Source organism: Lepidochelys kempii, chromosome 5, assembly GCF_965140285.1.
Source record: "Lepidochelys kempii isolate rLepKem1 chromosome 5, rLepKem1.hap1, whole genome shotgun sequence".
Classification (NCBI taxonomy): Eukaryota; Metazoa; Chordata; order Testudines; family Cheloniidae; genus Lepidochelys; species Lepidochelys kempii.
In genome coordinates this window covers 103,462,701-103,484,393 of record NC_136384.1, presented here as the reverse complement: position 1 = coordinate 103,484,393, position 21,693 = coordinate 103,462,701, and the positions used below count along the sequence as shown (strand labels likewise).

Sequence of the window (21,693 nt, the reverse complement as noted above, 5' to 3'; positions counted from 1 at the left end):
GTGGTGACAGCGTACCGTCCAAGCAGGGCCAGCTCTAGGCATCAGCAAAGCAAGCAGGTGCTTGGGGCGGCACACTTGCTGGGGCAGCATTCGGGCCATAGCTGTAGCTCTCGAAAGCTCATGCTCAAATAAATTTGTTAGTCTCTAAGGTGCCACAAGTCCTCCTTTTCTCTTTTTAGTCTTTAGTCTGTTCATCTGTTATACAATATTTCCCCTCATGCTCAGCATTGCATAACTAGACAAGTTCAATATGGAGGGTTGGGAAAAATCACCTCTCTTTTCAGCATCAGCCAGGTACTGACCATTGCAAGCAACAGGCTGTCAGACTTAACGAACGGACCAATGGTCTGGTCCTGCATGGTAACTTCCATTTGCCTTAATGATGAAGGACACAAGATGCTCTGTGGAATGTTATACCATCCAGCAAAATGTTGTTATTTTATACATATCTAATAAAATACACATATTAAAAATCCTCAGATGAAAATACTGAATGCACAGTAGTGTCTTTTTGTAAGTCTCAGTATTTTTATTTGCTTTAGTTTTGCTTTTAAAGTTTCCGAAGATACAAATACACTTTATGGAATAATCTGCAAATGCCATGCCCAAATATTCAAGAAAAATTAAATTATAGAAAGAACTAGAGAAGTTGTGTGTGAACCAATGAATCTAATGGGAAAAATACAAACATGATCCTGAACTGAAACTCAGCCAAATCCTGCTTGTCTTACTCAGATGAGTAGCCTCACTGGCCCTGATCCTGTGCTGAGAACCATGGGGTGGAACCCTGCACCCACAGAGTCCACTGAAATTAGTGCAGATATAACCATAAAAACATGAATTTTTCTTTTTAGTTACATGAATGTGTATTGTAAAAATCTCATATGCCCCCAGGCTAAGATATAAAGCTTAGAGACTTATAGAGAAACAGAACTGGATTCAGATTAACAGTCCTCACTGATACTGACAAATGAGTAAAGAAACATTACAGCTGCTACCACAACTAGCTTCCTTTACGTCATACTCTGTGGTTGTGCATAAGAGTTTTTTTCCACCTCGTTTGAAAGCAGCTATTCCACATAGCATATTTCAACTCCTACATTATTCTATCCACCGCTCTCCTAACGACAGCAAGTAAGGAGAAGGAGAAGCAAGAGCAACAGCATTAGCCTCCTTTCATTTTCCCTTTTACTGCCCTACACAACAATCTAATGCATCTCTCAAGAATGTTAACTCATCTATTGCAACTTTGTGTAAGCTTCCTGCTGATTAAAATTTCCCCTCCCAAACACAACTTCCCTATATTGTCATTGGCATTTACAAAAAAATGAAAAAGCCCTGCAATCAGTTCAGCAATAAAATCCCTTCCCTCTCCTTCTCTGGGGAGAGCCACAAGCTATTGACTAAAAGAAAAGGAGTACTTGTGGCACCTTAGAGACTAACCAATTTATTTGAGCATGAGCTTTCGTGAGCTACAGCTCACTTCATCAGATGTTTACCGTGGAAACTGCAGCAGACTTTATATACACACAGAAATCATGAAACAATACCTCCTCCCACCCCACTGTCCTGCTGGTAATAGCTTATCTAAAGTGATCAACAGGTGGGCCATTTCCAGCACAAATCCAGGTTTTCTCACCCTCCACCCCCCCACACAAATTCACTCTCCTGCTGGTGCTAGCCCATCCAAAGTGACAACTCTTTACATAATCAAGTCGGGCTATTTCCTGCATAGATCAAGGTTTTCTCACATCCCCCCCACCCCCATACACACACAAACTCACTCTCCTGCTGGTAATAGCTCATCTAAACTGACCATTCTCCAGGTTTAAATCCAAGTTAAACCAGAACATCTGGGGGGGGGGGGGTAGGAAAAAACAAGAGGAAACAGGCTACCTTGCATAATGACTTAGCCACTCCCAGTCTCTATTTAAGCCTAAATTAATAGTATCCAATTTGCAAATGAATTCCAATTCAGCAGTTTCTCGCTGGAGTCTGGATTTGAAGTTTTTTTGTTTTAAGATAGCGACCTTCATGTCTGTGATTGCGTGACCAGAGAGATTGAAGTGTTCTCCGACTGGTTTATGAATGTTATAATTCTTGACATCTGATTTGTGTCCATTTATTCTTTTACGTAGAGACTGTCCAGTTTGACCAATGTACATGGCAGAGGGGCATTGCTGGCACATGATGGCATAGATCACATTGGTGGATGTGCAGGTGAACGAGCCTCTGATAGTGTGGCTGATGTTATTAGGCCCTGTGATGGTGTCCCCTGAATAGATATGTGGGCACAATTGGCAACGGGCTTTGTTGCAAGGATAAGTTCCTGGGTTAGTGGTTCTGTTGTGTGGTATGTGGTTGTTGGTGAGTATTTGCTTCAGGTTGCGGGGCTGTCTGTAGGCAAGGACTGGCCTGTCTCCCAAGACTTGTGAGAGTGTTGGGTCATCCTTTAGGATAGGTTGTAGATCCTTAATAATGCGTTGGAGGGGTTTTAGTTGGGGGCTGAAGGTGACGGCTAGTGGCGTTCTGTTATTTTCTTTGTTAGGCCTGTCCTGTAGTAGGTAACTTCTGGGAACTCTTCTGGCTCTATCAATCTGTTTCTTTACTTCTGCAGGTGGGTATTGTAGTTGTAAGAAAGCTTGACAGAGATCTTGTAGGTGTTTGTCTCTGTCTGAGGGGTTGGAGCAAATGCGGTTGTATCGCAGAGCTTGGCTGTAGACGATGGATCGTGTGGTGTGGTCAGGGTGAAAGCTGGAGGCATGCAGGTAGGAATAGCGGTCAGTAGGTTTACGGTATAGGGTGGTGTTTATGTGGCCATTGTTTATTAGCACTGTAGTGTCCAGGAAGTGGATCTCTTGTGTGGACTGGACCTGGCTGAGGTTGGTGGTGGGATGGAAATTGTTGAAATCATGGTGGAATTCCTCAAGGGCTTCTTTTCCATGGGTCCAGATGATGAAGATGTCATCAATATAGCGCAAGTAGAGTAGGGGCTTTAGGGGACGAGAGCTGAGGAAGCGTTGTTCTAAATCAGCCATAAAAATGTTGGCATACTGTGGGGCCATGCGGGTACCCATAGCAGTGCCGCTGATCTGAAGGTATACATTGTCCCCAAATGTGAAATAGTTATGGGTAAGGACAAAGTCACAAAGTTCAGCCACCAGGTTAGCCGTGACATTATCGGGGATAGTGTTCTTGACGGCTTGTAGTCCATCTTTGTGTGGAATGTTGGTGTAGAGGGCTTCTACATCCATAGTAGCCAGGATGGTGTTATCAGGAAGATCACCGATGGATTGAAGTTTCCTCAGGAAGTCAGTGGTGTCTCGAAGGTAGCTGGGAGTGCTGGTAGCGTAGGGCCTGAGGAGGGTGTCTACATAGCCAGACAATCCTGCTGTCAGGGTGCCAATGCCTGAGATGATGGGGCGCCCAGGATTTTCAGGTTTATGGATCTTGGATCTACTACCCAAGATCCATAAACCTGGAAATCCTGGGCGCCCCATCATCTCAGGCATTGGCACCCTGACAGCAGGATTGTCTGGCTATGTAGACTCCCTCCTCAGGCCCTACGCTACCAGCACTCCCAGCTACCTTCGAGACACCACTGACTTCCTGAGGAAACTTCAATCCATCGGTGATCTTCCTGATAACACCATCCTGGCTACTATGGATGTAGAAGCCCTCTACACCAACATTCCACACAAAGATGGACTACAAGCCGTCAAGAACACTATCCCCGATAATGTCACGGCTAACCTGGTGGCTGAACTTTGTGACTTTGTCCTTACCCATAACTATTTCACATTTGGGGACAATGTATACCTTCAGATCAGCGGCACTGCTATGGGTACCCGCATGGCCCCACAGTATGCCAACATTTTTATGGCTGATTTAGAACAACGCTTCCTCAGCTCTCGTCCCCTAAAGCCCCTACTCTACTTGCGCTATATTGATGACATCTTCATCATCTGGACCCATGGAAAAGAAGCCCTTGAGGAATTCCACCATGATTTCAACAATTTCCATCCCACCACCAACCTCAGCCAGGTCCAGTCCACACAAGAGATCCACTTCCTGGACACTACAGTGCTAATAAACAATGGCCACATAAACACCACCCTATACCGTAAACCTACTGACCGCTATTCCTACCTGCATGCCTCCAGCTTTCACCCTGACCACACCACACGATCCATCGTCTACAGCCAAGCTCTGCGATACAACCGCATTTGCTCCAACCCCTCAGACAGAGACAAACACCTACAAGATCTCTGTCAAGCTTTCTTACAACTACAATACCCACCTGCAGAAGTAAAGAAACAGATTGATAGAGCCAGAAGAGTTCCCAGAAGTTACCTACTACAGGACAGGCCTAACAAAGAAAATAACAGAACGCCACTAGCCGTCACCTTCAGCCCCCAACTAAAACCCCTCCAACGCATTATTAAGGATCTACAACCTATCCTAAAGGATGACCCAACACTCTCACAAGTCTTGGGAGACAGGCCAGTCCTTGCCTACAGACAGCCCCGCAACCTGAAGCAAATACTCACCAACAACCACATACCACACAACAGAACCACTAACCCAGGAACTTATCCTTGCAACAAAGCCCGTTGCCAATTGTGCCCACATATCTATTCAGGGGACACCATCACAGGGCCTAATAACATCAGCCACACTATCAGAGGCTCGTTCACCTGCACATCCACCAATGTGATCTATGCCATCATGTGCCAGCAATGCCCCTCTGCCATGTACATTGGTCAAACTGGACAGTCTCTACGTAAAAGAATAAATGGACACAAATCAGATGTCAAGAATTATAACATTCATAAACCAGTCGGAGAACACTTCAATCTCTCTGGTCACGCAATCACAGACATGAAGGTCGCTATCTTAAAACAAAAAAACTTCAAATCCAGACTCCAGCGAGAAACTGCTGAATTGGAATTCATTTGCAAATTGGATACTATTAATTTAGGCTTAAATAGAGACTGGGAGTGGCTAAGTCATTATGCAAGGTAGCCTGTTTCCTCTTGTTTTTTCCTACCCCCCCCCCCCCCCCAGATGTTCTGGTTTAACTTGGATTTAAACCTGGAGAATGGTCAGTTTAGATGAGCTATTACCAGCAGGAGAGTGAGTTTGTGTGTGTATGGGGGTGGGGGGGATGTGAGAAAACCTTGATCTATGCAGGAAATAGCCCGACTTGATTATGTAAAGAGTTGTCACTTTGGATGGGCTAGCACCAGCAGGAGAGTGAATTTGTGTGGGGGGGTGGAGGGTGAGAAAACCTGGATTTGTGCTGGAAATGGCCCACCTGTTGATCACTTTAGATAAGCTATTACCAGCAGGACAGTGGGGTGGGAGGAGGTATTGTTTCATGATTTCTGTGTGTATATAAAGTCTGCTGCAGTTTCCACGGTAAACATCTGATGAAGTGAGCTGTAGCTCACGAAAGCTCATGCTCAAATAAATTGGTTAGTCTCTAAGGTGCCACAAGTACTCCTTTTCTTTTTGCGAATACAGACTAACACGGCTGTTCCTCTGAAAGCTATTGACTAGCATCATTATTCCTTCCTACTCTTACCAGTGAGGCTCTTTACTGTGTAATTGTCCATTACAGGGGTTTTAGAACCTTACTCCGAATCAACTGGTACCAGTCATCACCAGAAACAGGATACACTATTTGTTCTGATCCATGATGGCAATGCTTGTATCCTACCTGGCCCTCACACCACCATCCCATTTATCCAAAGCAGGGAAGAAAAGACCTAAGTCAGACCACAGCAGCATCACACATATTGTAATTACCAGGCAGCTTGGGGCAGGAAAAGAAGCCAGTCAATGTCATCTGTCAGAATCTGTCCTCTTCCTCTCTCTATAGAGCTACCTCTCTCTCCCTACTTTTCCTAACATACAAGTATAAATATATTTTATAACACACGAAGGCCATACATGCATTAAATCTGATGGCTGAGAGTGGGAAGGGAGAAAGCTTGGCACAAGACGTCAGAAAACTTACCGATGGCTCAACAGCTAATCTGTTCAAAACCAATTATGAAACCAGCGTCGCCAACACAATTTTCTCAGACTCCAGTTATTCTTGAACGGTCCTCTCTCTGCTCAGCAGACCACAAAGAAAAGCCCACTGTTACAGCTAATAGTTTACTAATATCAGGGACAGGGCAATCCATTTCCCTTTACCAACAGACAGAGAGAAGAAGAGATTACTACTTAATCATTTTGGTTTGCCAATTAGAGACCTCAGTAATACAGGACTGCACATAAAAGGTACCTTCCTCTCCCCAAAACCCTTATCTCCTGAAAATAAGAATTATTAAGCCACATAAACCCATGTCTGAGGAAACTATATGGTTCCAAACTAAGCTATTTACCAAAAAAAAAAAAAAAAAAATCACATCAGCCAAATGAAGATTCAAATACCTCCACACAAGGAAGCCGCAACAAAATTATTTCCATTTAAAGTCCAATATTTATATTTTATTATCCTCCCTGAGGCGCAACAGGCAGAAAGAGGAAAACAAATCCTTACATTTGTCAGGCACTGATAAATCTCTCACACAAAGGTACATCAGGTAGTTGTTGGGCGTATTATTTATGCACAGGACAGAGATTCAAGCGAACTACATACACACCATCCGAAAAGAGGAGGAAAGGCCTTTCCTGCTTAGTAGAAACATTCCTCATCTCTCTCCCTCACTCTGCAGCTAAAGCCTAAACCAAACAATTGCAATTACAAAGGGGGATAAATTCCCCCCCCCCTTTTTTTTTTTTCCTTTTAGGATCTCTTTCCGGAAACATGTAAAAACCACACTCAGGCACCTCTACAGATTTTATGTATGCTACATCGTTACTACTCCTTTGGATGTTCAACACACACGAGCCTGTTTGGAGCGGGGCTTCTAGCTCGCTGCAAGAAGTTCGCTCTCTCGATGCACAACTGCGCCCACGCCCCCGCCGCCGCCGCCTCTCCTTCCCCCCGCTGCTCCCCGAGCTCCTTCCCGCGGGCCGTCGGACGGGCTGCACTGTGCCGGGGGGACAGAGACGAGAGCCGGGTGCCTGGGCGCGCCGCGCCGCTGGCTACTCACCCCGCGGCGCCTGGCTCCCTCCGCGCGAGCCGCAGCGGGAAGCGGCGCCCCGGGGCTGGCCGGCCGGCCGCGCTGCGCTGCGGGACCCTGGCGCGGGCTCGGGGGCCAGCTCGCGGCGCTGGGCTCGACAGGCCTGTGCCCAGGGGCCCCGGCGAGTCACCGGCGCGTCATCACGTAGAGGCTGGGGAAGAAGCAGGCTCCGGCGGAGGGAGGAGCCAAGGACCGGGCTCTCCCCCCGCCCGCCGCCGCCACACACCCACAGCCGGGCGGGCCCCGCGGATCTCGCCGCGCAGCTCCCAGCAGGGAGCGGAGCCCGCGGCAGCGAGGCCAGAGGGCTCTGTGGGGCGCACCCCGCCCAGGAGAGGCGATGGGGACCCCAGGGAAGAAGCCTGGGTGGGAGAGGCGCTCCTGGAGCAAAGGGGAGCGGGCCCGGAGGCGCTGTGGGAGGCGGGGATGTGTCTCTGCCGGGGAAGGGTTTAGGGCCCGCAGACAGGGGCTCTGCGGCAGCCAACTTCCTAATTGCACAAAACCCACATCCCCCTGCCCCGCCCCTGCTCACTCCAGTCCCCCCTCCTTCCGTGGCCTGCTCCCCCCACCCTCACTTTTCCTGGGTTGGGGTGTGGGAGGGGGTGAGGGCTCCAGGGTGGGGCCAGAAATGAGGGGTTCAGGAGGCGCTCCATCCTGGGGCAGGGAATTGGGGTGCAGGAGTGGGCTCAGGGCTGGGAGGGGGGGAAAGTACAGACTGTGAGCTCTGGGGTAGGGCTGGGATGAGGGGTTTGGGATGCAGGAGGGGGAACTGGGTTGGGGCCAAGGGTTTCAGAGTGTGGGAGGGGGCTCAGGGCTGGGGCAGGGGATTAGGGTGCAGGAGGGGGTGCAGGCTCCAGGAGGGAGTTTGGGTGTGGGAGGGGAGGCAGGGGCTGCAGGCTCTGGAAGGGAGTTTGGATGCAGGAGGGGGTTCCGACCTGAGGCAGAGGTTTGGGGTGCAGGTGGGCGGTCTGGAAGGGGGTTGGGATGCAGGAGAGGGTTCAGGGTATGGACTCCAGCCAGACAGCACTTACCTCAGGCAGCTCCTGGTCGGCAGCACAGTGGGACTAAGGCAGGCTCCCTACTCCCACAAGAGGCCAGCATGTCCAGCCCCTGGGCTGAGGTGCACCCACACGGCTCTGCACAGTGTATACTGCCTGTGCCTCCAGGCCCCGCCCCCGCAGCTCCTATTGGCTGCAGTTCCTGGCCAATGAGAGCTGCAGAGCTGGCACTCGAGGCAGGGGCAGCCTGCGGAGCCTCCCTGGCCCCTGCACCTAGGGGTCGCAGGGACACGCCAGGCACTTCCGAGAGCTGCGGGGAGGTAGGGAGCCTGCCTTAGCCCCGCCGCGTCACTGACCAGACGTTTAATGGCCCAGTCAGCAGTGCTGACCGGAGCCACCAAGGTCCCTTTTCTATCAAACCTATCTGCGGTTAGTGGTGTGATGGAGCCTCCAGGCAGAGCCCGAGCTGGGCACAGACTAAGTAATTTCTTATGCCCAAAGCAGCTCAAGCAGGGAGGTTCCCTTTTGCTTTTTATTGTGTTGTGGAGGGCCCCAAAAATATTTCTGCTTGGGGTCCCCAATGGGCTGGCACCACCTCTGTTCCCAGGCAACCAGTTTGTCTTGCGTGCCCCCAAGTTTCATCACACTTAAAAACTACTTGGATATAAAATCAGACATAAAAAATACAAAAGTGTCACAGCACACTATTACTGAAGAATTGCTTACTTTCTCATTTTTACCATATAATTATAAAATAAATCAATTGGAATATAAATATTGTGGTTATATTTCAGTGTATAGCACATAAAGTGGTATAAAGTCACTGTCTGTATGAAATTTTAGTTTGTACTGACTTTGCTAGTGCTTTTTATGTAGCCACTTGTAAAACTAGGCAAATATCTAGATGAGTTGATGTACCTCCTGGAAGACCTGTGCATACCCCTGGTTGAGAACCACTGCTCTAGGGCCTCGGCCTCCTGCTGATTACTAGGTGTTTAAATAAATAGTTACTCAATTATTATAGATTGTTAATGAGAGGAACAGTGCAGTAGGTTGCTTGTAATCATCTATAACACTCTACTGCTGTACTTACAGCCATCTAAGCACATACTATTCATGTCTTCAACATACTTATATGTTAATCATTTATTATCCCTTTATAAACTAATATAAATGTTAATATAAAGTGTGACCAGAATTTGTTTGAGGATGTTACAAGCAACTGATAAAGGTGCTTCAGAACTGAAATTGTAACTCAGCTTTACCTGAAATAGACGTTATGGGCACTTTCTTCAGATTTTTATCTGGTTTAACAAAATTCTTGAAGTTATTTAGGTAATGAAGTACAGTAACTCCTCGGTTAACATTGTAGTTATGTTCCTGAAAAATGCGACTTTAAGTGAAACGATGTTAAGTGAATCCAATTTCCTCATAAGAATTAATGTAAATGGGGGGTTAGGTTCCAGGGAAATTTTTTTCACCAGACAAATTATATATGTTTATATATTGATTATATATATATGTATACACAGTGTAAGTTTTAAACAAACAATTTAATACTGTACACAGCAATGATGATTGTGAAGCTTGGTTGAGGTGGTGAAGTCAGAGGGTGGAAGGGGGTGGGATATTTCCTAGGGAATGCCTTACTGCTCAATGATGAACTAGCATTCAGCTGAGCCCTCAAGGGTTAACACACTGTTGTTAATGTAACCTCACACTCTACAAGGCAGCACGCATGGAGGGAGGGGAGACAGCATGGCAGAGACAGAGACACACCCCTTGTGTGTGTGTGTGAGCGAGAGAGATGCGCATTGCCCCTTTAAGTACGCTGACCCCACTCAAAGTACACTGCCTTTTTAAGTAGATCAGGACGTTGAGACAGCAGCTTCTGCCTGCAAGCTTCCTCCATCCTAAGCCCTGTCGTGTCGTCCCCCCCCCCCTCCCCCTACTCTATGGAGATAGGGTAAGCGGGTGGCAGGAGCAGGGGGGACACGACAGGGCTTAGGAGGAGGAAGCTTGCAGGCCTGCACATTAGCGCTCCCTCCCCCCACTCCCAGCAAGCCAGAGGCTCCTGGGAGCAACTCCAAGGCAGAGGGCAGCATCAGCACATGGCAGTGGGGGGAGGGACAGCTGAACTGCTGGCAATTGATAGCCTGCTGGGCTTCTGCTGCACAGGGAACTTAGGGGAGCGAGGAGCTGATGGGCCGCTGCCGGTCCACTCTGGTTCCAAGCCCCCCACCAGCTAGTTGCAAAGGGCTGCTCTTTCTGCAAGCAGTGGACAAAGTAGGCGGCTGCCAAACAATGTTATCAGGGAGCATTGTGCAACTTTAAATGAGCATGTTCCCTAATTGATCAGCAACTTAACAGCGTGGGGACAACTTTAAGTGAGGAGTTACTGTAGCAATATATACAAGCTAAAAAGCTACATCTTGCATCAGTGGATTAGGTACATATGTTTTTTTAATTGCCCTAGTATATGTAAATGTCATAAGGGACTTCTGCTGAAACTGCAGAAACACCAAAATGCAGCTAAAAACAAGAGTAAGTCTAACTGACACAGTGGTTAAAAAGCTGGCAGCAGCCCAAATACTTAGGGCTCCCGATATTGCTACCACTGGTGGAACTGAACCATAGTATGGGAACCATTTGCTAACTTTTCCTACCAGAGACGTGGCTGCTCATGTAAACAAATGCTCCAGGATCAGGCTGTTTGTTATGGATTATTGTGGAAATGTACATATTGTTCTCCTGCTCTTATGGGAATTTCTCAAGTTGTAAAGTTATTACTGTCAAAGTCAGTTGACAAGGGAATGCTAAACTTTCCCTCATTCTCTTTCTATAATTGCAGCCTCAGAGAGAGGCATTTATATTATGTCTCTGAAGCATTCCTTTTCCTCAAATATATACAGCACAAAGATTTTTGAACACATCTTGCTGTCGGTGTTCACAATTATTCTCTGAAACAAACTGTAGCTTTAGCAGATGTTTACTGAAGAGAGCTTCATTGTTCCCCTCTGCTGCAGGTTGAGAAGACAAACACACATGCAATTAAGAGGTTGATGATCATAGAAATCCTGAAAGGACACAACTGTAATGCATCCCACTGTAGAAAAAGGGCACTCCAAGCAGGGGTGCTGAAACCATTTTTATAGTGGGGGTGCTGAGAGCCATGAAACAAACTGTAAACCCAATATATAATGGAAACCACCTCTAGCCAGGGGATACGGCAGCCACTCCTAGCACCCCTAGTTCCAGCACCTATGATGCCAAGCAAAGAGCTAGCCCTTGGTTTTGAGGGGGCTCAGTGTGAAATAACAAATGTGTGTCACCTCTTGGATGAAGTCTGTAGTCAGCAGTTCCACTCTTCAGCCACAGTGAGCTCTCTACCATAAGCAAAAGTCCTTGTGTGCAGGCAAATCAACTCCCACAGGAGCTAAGAACCATCACAGACCTCACCACCTTCCATTCAAAGTACAAGGTGCACTTCTTCGATATGCTTCTCTAACACAAACACCTAGAAGTGTCTAGATTTAAAAAAGAATCCTAATAAAACAAAACTCTGCACACACAAACCTCCCTCTGGAGACAGGCTGAACCGTCTGTGACAGATGCAGTTACATTGCTTAATGTACTACTGGAAGGTGCTCAGTTATTATGGTGATGAGGGCAGTATAAGAGCCTATACAGAATAGAACAGAAGAGGAGCATCTAAATCCCTTTCCATCTATGACCAGGTTTCTTACCTCTGCATACTCTATGCCACTTTCCAGGCCACCTCATTCATAGGTGCCTGTAATCCCTCCTCAGAAGATTGTGGAAGGTGGAACCAAAGTGCAACTTTCCAAATAGTATGAAGGGAAGGCAGTGAGAAATCCACTCTACAGCCTGCTGGTGTTCAAGTCAAAAAGAATCACAGACAAGACTCAGGAGGGTACTCTAGCTCTGCTGTCCCTGGTGTGTGTGATGTGGGGCCAGTGAAACTGTGAGTAACAGGTCACATGTCTAAGAGACCTGGCATGTAAGTATTAGGGTCCAAAGAATCAGAGAGGAGAGAATTTGAAAAGTTTGATATGTTGTCCCAGAGAAGGCTTCATCTTGTCATTGGGAAGATCCAGCTCATTTCTAGTGATTACAGAAAATCTTCTGTGCTAATTCTCCTTTGAAGTTATAGAAACATAAATTATTTTCAATCTTCTTGATGCAAGATCTCCAAATGTTATGCTATAGAGTAAGACTAATTATTATGCTAGGAGGAAGTTATGCTAGGAGGAAGACTAATTAAATTTTTAAAGAGTTTTAACAACTAAGTCATTATTTTCACATTAAAGAGTTGGTAAAATGACCATCTTACATCTTAAAGAACATGCCCCAATTAACAAACAGGTATAATTCCGAATACCTTCCTGTACCCCCAAAGGTATTTCTAGAGCATCAGTCACTGGAGTATCTGTATCTAATGAGTTCAAAATAAAGGCAAATGGGAAAAAGGAAAACAAGAGCAAAGACAAAAGAATTTACAAGAACTAGAGCAGCCAAGTGGGCCACTATCCCCTTTTGGAGCTCTAAAAGTTTATCCTTTTAAACAATTCCATTATTCTGACAGGGTGTAACTTACGATTTTTGTTTTCCTCTGCCTGTTTTCTTTTGTATACTGAAAACAGGTCTAATTTGTTTTCTTTGAAGCAGACTCTGCTATGTTTGCTGCAAAGACAGACGAATTGACTCTGAAATCAGTTTGTTGCTCATTCTTCTCAAATGTATTTTGCTGCCTTATGTGAACCACATTACCGCCACAAACTTCACAAACTTCCCAAGGTAGCTGAGGTTGCAAAGCTCTTCAGATATTCTGGTACCATGAATGGTTGGTGTGGTGCTGATATGTAGATAGATTTGATTACTAATGAGTCAGTTGAGTCACACTTAAGTAGCAGCATGGGGATTTCCTTTAATGGAATGTACATCTTTTTCCTACAGTAAAATGAAAGCTATTGTGCAGCCAAAATGTTATGCAGATGGGAATGTAGGTGGGCAAATACCAGTAATTGTGTTAACTGCCGTACTTTTGGAAATAAATGTTCAAATACAGTTGATTGCTGGAAAGTGACTCTTTATAAATGGCTTTGCGGGGTACTGCACATTTACTGTGTCTCTGTGACTTCCAGAGCTTATTTGCTTAGTTACAAGTAAAAAGAAAAGTTTTTTACTTCAGCTTGGGATCAGAAAGTCAAGCTGGGTTCATTCTGGATTGTATATCACCAGCAATAATAAGTTTTTGAAGATGGAACATAGGACAGTCTCTCCTTCTCATAGGATACAACATGGAAGTGAGTCTTGTGGGAAAAGAAAACACTGAGATATTCCTCCAGCTCAAACTGCCTTTATTTTTTTGAAGATTCCCCATGGGTTAGAGAGGTTGAAATGTATCTCGTCCCCACACAGGACTCTCCATTGGATACGAGGCAAAACTCCCTTTGACTTCAATGGAGATGGGAGGATTTCACTCCCTGATCTTTTGGGTCACTCTGATCAGCTCTAGTTTGAATTACTCCAGTCTTATTTTTCAATTCATTTTTCCAGCCACCATTTTATGCAGTTTTAATATAATATATTACAAGAACACAAGCTCTTTGTGGAAGGATATCCCTAGTTGTTTGAGCGGTGCCTAATGCAATGATGCTCTGATCCTAATGGGGCATCTGGGCACTACTATAATATAAATTTGAAATAATGATGTGAATTAGGAAAGAAAAACCCAGATTAGGAAACAGCTAAGAGTGAAAGTGTGCCTCAGTGGAGTCTACTTAACACCAATAAAATGTATTATAATTTCCATAAAATAATTCTTCTACCTAAAAAAACCAAAAACCCCTCAAAAGTCTAGAAATAACCAGCTGAGCAAAGCAGCTACTTCACATAGCATAGATGCCTTTTTCATTTATGCCTCAGCATCCAACCTACACTATGTCCCCTTGGAAATTACATATGTTGGCTATATACAGAAGTAGTAATGTGCTATTTAACTAGAATTAGGGATTCAAAACTAATTTGATCCCAGGTGTTTAAGCATATCTCAGAGCTCCATCAATTGTCTGTTAGTGCTGTACATATTGATTGAATAATAAGATATTTTTATTAATAAAAAGGAAAATCTTTGGGGTATGGAATTAAATGAATATAGCGTGTTTTGCGCTTACATAAGTGTACTCAGGGCTTGCTGATTAGAATATTTACATATAAAGTTTACCAACTAAGGTCACACTCCTGCACACACTGATTCATATGTTTAACCTTGTTGACTGTGAGACCATCCCATTAAAATACCAGTAATGTGTTCTTAACTTTACACACAATTAAGCTGGGTGAAGAGGTGTAATCTGGAGGAAGTGATTCTGAGTGGAGAAGGAATATACAGCATGAGCGAAGTGGTAACAACCTTTACCTGTTCTCATCGAGCTTTACATACGGAAACCAGTAAGCCAGCAGGACCCATTTAACACCTCCCAGTGTGATCACCAGAACTTGCTAACGGGGGTGTTCACAAAAGAATTGCCAGTCTGTTACATTAGGGGATGCAGCTAGCTCCGCACTGCCATATAATCCCTCTTCACTTGCTATCATCCCACCTGATTTTTTCCCAAACTTAACATTGCCACCAATGAAATCGGCAAAAACAAATGCAGAGTTGAAAATAACAGATAACTAAGGAATCTTTGGAAATGCATCCCATGTATAAGCAATGAGGTTTTATAATCTTGTAAAAAGAACAAGAGTACTTGTGGCACCTTAGAGACTAACAAATTCATCAGATGCATCAGATGAAGTGGGCTGTAGCCCATGAAAGCTTATGCTCAAATAAATTTGTTAGTGTCTAAGGTGCCACAAGTACTCCTGTTCTTTTTGCTGATACAGACTAACACGGCTGCTACTCTGAAACCTATAATCTTGTAGTAATTTGTGGGGTTTTTTACATATGTATATATTTTTGAAAATTGCATTGTGAGGCAATGTTAAATTTGGGAGTAAATCAGACCGGGTGATAGTAAGGATCATATGATAGTGGGGAACTGGCTGGATCTTTTAGCTGTTCATTTGCAGACTTATTTGAACTTGGATTTTTTTGAAAGGCATAGAATTTTTGTAAATAAAATGAAGATTTTTTGATGTGTTAGGTGTCCTCCATTGAAATGTAGATTGTAAACTCTTTATTTAGATTATAAACTCTTTGGTATGAGGACTACCTTTGAGTTACATGTGTAACAGGCCTCCCTGATTGAGGGAGGTCTCTAGGTGCTACTTTGATACAGATTAATAATGTACACTTTCACATTCTTCCCTGTTTTAATTAAATTGTTTGTTGGTTTGTTAGTTTCTGGAGGAACATTTGTAATAAAGGCCAAAACTGGGTGGATTAATAAGGTCTGCAGAAGGGGAGCCCTGCTTTGATGAATCTCATAGAGCCCCCTAAAGCAAAAGACACATTTAAGTACTTTGCTGAATTGGGGTTCAAGTCTCCCAAGGTGGGCTCTGTCTGCCCTGGCCCCGGTTCCTTTTGCTCACTTTCTATACCCTCTCTTCTCTGACCCTATTCCATTCCCTCTCTGTGCCAACTCTCTGCTAAGATCCTAGGTACTCTTGTATCCCTTTTAGCCTCACCTGCATATTCTGCCAATGTCCAGGACCCTACCCACCTGCACCACATTTCCCTCTGGTCTCTGAATTCCTCACCTGTGACTCAGAGTAGCAGCTGGAGTCTGAGGAAGGCTAGGCCATACTTATAAATGTTCACAGTATGAACATATGTATTTATAAATGTTGCTTTTTATACAATATATCAGATTCAATGGACTGTAGGCATAAGTATCCAGGACATTAACTATCAGTCTTCCTTGTAATTTGTACTTTTGAGGGAAGTTACAGCATGTTAGGTCCAGAACAAAGAAACAATGCAACCTCTTTATTCTGTGGGCACCATAGTAAACAAAATGCTGTGTGTGCAAGTTTCACATATTGTAACTTTAAAATTCTTTGACTAATATTTACTAAACTCCCCCAGAAGAACTCTACCCTAGCACAAGATACATCATACAAAATTTCAGGAAGATCATTTTCTTCATTGGAAAGTTAGAGCAGCTAATAATGAGGACCTGGTTCCAATGGGAAATTACTCTCAATGTTAAAAATTTACACCTTGTTAGTCTCTAAGGTGCCATAAGGACTCCTCGTTGTTTTTGCTGATGCAGACTAACATGGCTACCACTCTGAAACCTGTCACCTTATTTGTCTAGATTCAACGTTCAGCCATGGGATTGTGTTATACCTTTCTCTGGTAGATTGAAGAGACCACTATTAAATATTTGTTCCCCTTTTAGATAGTTAGAGAGTCATCAAGTCACCCTTAACCTTCTCTTTGTTAAGCTAAATAGATTGAGCTCCTTGGGTCTGTCACTATAAGGCTTCTTTTGTAACCCTCTAATCATTCTTGTGGCTCTTCCCTCAATTTATCAACATCCTTCTTGGATTCTGGACACAGAACTGGACCCAGTATTCCAGCAGCAGCCGCACCTGTGCCAAATACAGATGTAAAATAATCTCTCTACTCCTACTCAAGATTCCCCTGTTTATGCATTCCAGGACCGCATTAGCTCTTTTGGCCACAGCATCACACTGGGAACTCATGTTCAGCTGATTATCTGTCATACTCTCAAATCTTTTTTAGAGTCGCAGCTTCCCAGGATAGACTCACCCATCCTGTAAATATGTTCTTTGTTCCCAGATGTATACATTTACAATTAGCCGTATTAACACACACGTTCTTTGCTTGTGCCTAGTTTACCAAGTGATTAGTCATCTGTCCTCATCATTATTTACCACTCCCCCAATCCTTGTGTCATCATCAGCTCATGAAAGCTTATGATCAAATAAATTTGTTAATCTCTAAGGTGCCACAAGTACTCCTTTTCTTTTTGCAAATACAGACTAACACGGTTGCTACTCTGAAATCAGAGATACCGTTTGCAGATTTTGTATTTTCTTCCAGGTCATTGACAAAAATGTTAAATAGTATAAAGGGCCAAGAACCATCCATGTGGGACCCCAATGGAAACAGACCCACTCAAAGATGAATCCCTGTTTACAGTTACACTCTGAGATCTATCAGTCAGCCAGTTTTTGTTCCTGTTAATGTGTGACATGTCAATTTTATATTGTTCTAGTTTTTTTAATCAAAATGTCGTGTGGCACCAAGTCAAATGCCTTACAGATGTCAGGGGTTGCATCTGTGAATATGTGCCTGTCTGCCTCACTCTAGGCTCTGGACCATCTATTTCCTGTCTAAGCCCCAGTGTGATCCATCTACTAAGGGAAGACAGGTCGAGGAGAACCTATGTCACCTGTGCTGCCTGGTCTAGAAGGTGTTCTCAGAGGGTGCCTACTGGATCAGGTCTCAAAATAGAGGTGGAGGAGATAGGAATATCTGCGTTATGATTTTTAGCCCAGTGGTGAGAGCACTTGCTGGGATGTGAGAAACCAAGGTTCAATTCCCCATTCTCTGCCAAAGGGGAAGTAAAGATATGGCACTTGGCACCTATATTAAGCACCAAATAGTCTAAAGATAGGAGCAAGAATCTTGAGCTGACTATACTGTTACAAATTCAACTCCTGGCCGTCTATTATAAACTCAGTCCTTTTAAATTTTTTAAAGAGATACTGTCAAGATAATATTTTTTTAAATACTTATTTGGTTTAAACTTTTTAGATTTATAATCAAAGAATGTAAAACATCTCATTCATTTGTGATGTGGCTTACTTAATGCATTTCATGCAGCTGAGACTGTCCAACAAAGCTGGCCAGTTTCACTTTTGTTTCTAGTCAGTTTCACTTTCCAGCAAGAGCACACAGCTGTCCTGTTTGGGTTCACAGGGCTGCCGGTGAATGTTGAACTTTAAATTTTTAAAACCTGAAGCGAGTTTTAATTTGAAATAAACAAATACACAAATATTGATATTCGTATTGGTTATTTTTCCAAGCCCCTTTTATAAACAAAGGCCAAATTGTGACATTTGGGCACCTAATTTAGGCACCAAAATCCATATTTTGGATTCTAAAAAGGACCTTGCCTTTCACAGGTTCTAAGCACCCACAGTTCAAATTGAAATTAATGGGAGCTGTTCAGCTCTCAGCACCTCTGAAAATCAGGCCACCTCTTTAGGTACCCTAAACGTTGATTTAGGTGCAGAACTTCACACAACCCACATTTGAAAATTGTGGTTATAACCTATATTTTGGGTTGAAAACAAATTGATCATATCCCTTTAAGGTGGCTCTTCTTACAGCCTAATTGTTTGGGAAAGGCTGTTGACAACCAGTAGATGGCGCCTTTAATCTCTATGATTATTGTACAGAATGTATTGTCTTAATAGCTGAGCCAGATTCTGCTTTTACACAGGTGTAAATCTGGAGTGATGCTAATTCATTTAACTGTGTTGCTCTCAAATTACACTGGTGTAACTGACAGCCGAATCTAGGCCAGCCTTTTTGAAACAAGCCACCCAGACTATAGATAGATTTGTCTTGTAATTATAATAATAAAGCAACATTCAAGTTTGTTTCATTTCCTAGTTTTTCATTTCCGAGGAATGACATGCAGCAGGCATTGAATTCAAGGAGCATCAGTTCATCATTCAAACTGATTTCCCACCTCCACCCAAACCCTAACTTAATGTAGTTCAATGCAAATAAGATCACACCCTCAAGGAGAGCATTTTAGGCTCTAGAAATATCCTTCTACAGTTCTTCACCCCCGCGAGAGAGTTGAAATGAGCAGCTCTTGCAAGACGTATCTGACTCTAATAAAAAGCAATGGAGTTTGAAAGTCATTCTCAAGAGTAAAGGGAATGGATAATGCTTTCAAAGAGATATCTGAATAGGTGAGCCAATGAGACCAAATGAACCCCTATATTCACATCCCACATACTACTGTAATAATCTTTGTACAAAATATACCTTGTAAATTATCATTTGACAACTAATAACTCACTGGTCAATAATATGATGATGAAATGTCTGCAGCAACCGTATGTGTAAAGTTATAAACATAAGCTGAAATTAGGTCTGAAATGTGTTTACCATACAAGTCTGCAGGGGTGGCAGGCTTGTAGAAATTTTGGTGGTGCCCAGAACCCGCTCCCGCACAAACTCCACCCCCCACCTGCCTAAGGCTCTGGGAGGGCGTTTGGGTGGGGGGAGGAGATCTGGGGTGCAGGCCCTGGACTGGGGCTGGGGATTAGGGTGCAGGCTCTGGGAGGGAGTTTGGGTGGGGGAGGTGGTCTGGGGTGCAGGCTCTGGGATGGAGTTTGGGTGCTGAGTGCAGGCTCCGGGCTGGGGCAAGGGGTGGGGGTGCAGGAATGGGTGAGGGGTACAGGCTCTGGGAGGGAGTTTGGGGACAGGCTACAGGCTAGGGCAGGGGCAGGGGGTGCAGGAGGGGGTGAGGGGTGCAGGCTCTGGGATGGAGTTTGGGTGCAGGCTCTGAGCTGAGGCAAAGGGTAGGGGTGAGGGGTGCAGGCTCTGGGACGGAGTTTGGGGATAGGAGGGTGTGCAGGGGTGAGGGCTGTGGGCCTGAGGATGAGGGGTTTGGGGAGTGAGAGGGGGCTCAGGGCAAGGGCAGAGGGGTGGGGTGAGGGGGATGAGGGCTTTGTCTGGGGCTGGGGATGAGGGGATTGGGGTGTGGGAGGGGCTCAGATCTAGGGCAGAGGATTAAGGTGTGGGGGGGGGTGATGGCTTTGTCTGGGGCTGGGGATGAGGGGTTTGGGGCATTGGAGAAGGTCAGGGGTAGGGTGGAAGGGCAGCCTACCCTGGCACTAGGACCCTGCGGCAAGAGTATGATGCCGGAAGCCGCCAGAGCAGAGTTAGTGTGAGCTGCAGGCTCTGGGGCGGTGAGCGGGGTCAGCAAGTGGGGGCCTGGGGACACTTGGGGGAGGCATGTGGGTGCAGCAGGTGGGGCCGGGAGAGAGACCTGGCCCCAAACATTGGTGGAACCGGACCCCCGGGCCCTGAATATTGGTGGAGCCCGGCCACCATGAGGCCATATAACTCGCCGCCCCTGCAAGTCTGGAGTAACCAGTTTCTCAAAGACAAAGGACAAGCTGATGCCTCTAACAGAGTGTCATCAAAGTTGATGGGCAATCACTTATCAAGCAGCCATTCTTTGGCAGGGAAGCGGGGAGGGGAGGCAGGAACAAACAGATTAGCATCTTAGCAAACAACAGCATGAAATCTCTTCACCACAAGACTCCATGACTCCAGCCTCACAGCAGGAACAAACTTTATCTAGGGGTAACCCTCAGAAGAATGCATTTCAAAGGGGGACTGGACTATAAAGTGAGGGGCAAGAACACCCCAAGGAGTCTCTCCCTATCGATCCCTCTCTCTCTCTCTTTCACCTCAGAAACAAAAGAAACAGACTTTGGGAGCAGACCTTGGTCTATGAATTTGGTCAGCAATGTTACTGGGACATTGTGGCAAGGAACTTCACCTTGAATCAAATTTAGTTTAAGTTTTAGTACTAGGAAGCATTTTATCTTTATTTCTCTTGTGACCATTTCTGACTTTAATGCTTTATACTTGTACTCACTTAAAACCTATCTCCTTGTAATATATCTGGACAGTCCAGGAGAGGGCTGGCCAATGCAGAACACACATTTTGGGGAGAAATCTGGAACTGGGCATATGTTGGGGGTCACCCTGCAAGTGGTAACCCAGTCTGGTGGATGCCAGGGTGTGGCTGATGGGTGGCTGGCAGGCTGTAGCTATATATAGACACTCTGGCTGTGGCCTGCCTGCTGTTAGAGGCTGTTGTGAGGGCCCAGGTGGGAGCGATAGCAGCAAAGTATTGTGACAGGTTTCAGAGTAGCAGCTGTGTCAGTCTGTATCTGCAAAAAGAAAAGGAATACTCGTGGCACCTTAGAGACTAACAAATTTATTTGAGGATAAGCTTTCGTGAGCTACAGCTTACTTCATCGGATGCATCCAGTGGAAAATACAGTAGGTGGATTTTATATACACAGAGAACATGAAGCAATGGGTGTTACCATACACACTGTAACGAGAGTGATCAGGTGAGGTGAGCTATTACCAGCAGGAGAGAAAAAAACAAAACAAAAACCTTTTGTAGTGATAATCAAGGTGGGCCATTTCCAGCAGTTGACAAGAACGTGTGAGGAACAGTAGGGGGAAAAAAACGTGGGGAAATAGTTTTACTTTGTGTAATGACACATCCACTCCCAGTCTTTATTCAAGCCTAATTTAATAGTGTCCAGTTTACAAATTAATTCCAATTCAGCCGTCTCTCGTTGGAGTCAGTTTTTGAAGTTTTTTTGTTGTAATATTGCGACTTTTAGGTCTGTAATCAAGTGACCAGAGAGATTGAAGTGTTCTCCGACTGGTTTTTGAATGTTATAATTCTTGACGTCTGATCTGTGTCCTTTTATTCTTTTGCATAGAGACTGTCCGGTTTGGCCACTGTATATGGCAGAGGGGCATTGCTGGCACATGATGGCAT

The 21,693-nt window shown here is 44.9% G+C and overlaps 1 protein-coding gene across 9 annotated transcripts in view; it reads right to left on the bottom strand.

The window, feature by feature from the left end:
* Positions 1-8,262, bottom strand: part of JAK2 (Janus kinase 2) — a 164,176-nt gene extending 155,914 nt beyond the window's left edge. For 6 of the 9 annotated variants that reach the window (XM_078852891.1, XM_078852893.1, XM_078852894.1 and 3 more), the window contains exon 1: positions 7,110-7,374. The gene's annotated coding sequence lies outside the window, so the exon portion shown is untranslated. Of the gene's footprint in view, positions 1-6,022; positions 7,003-7,109; positions 7,375-8,167 lie in introns of those variants that run through there. The other 3 variants (XM_078852895.1, XM_073345262.2, XM_073345268.1) reach the window with 3 other exon arrangements.
* Between the last annotated feature and the right edge of the window lie 13,431 nt (positions 8,263-21,693).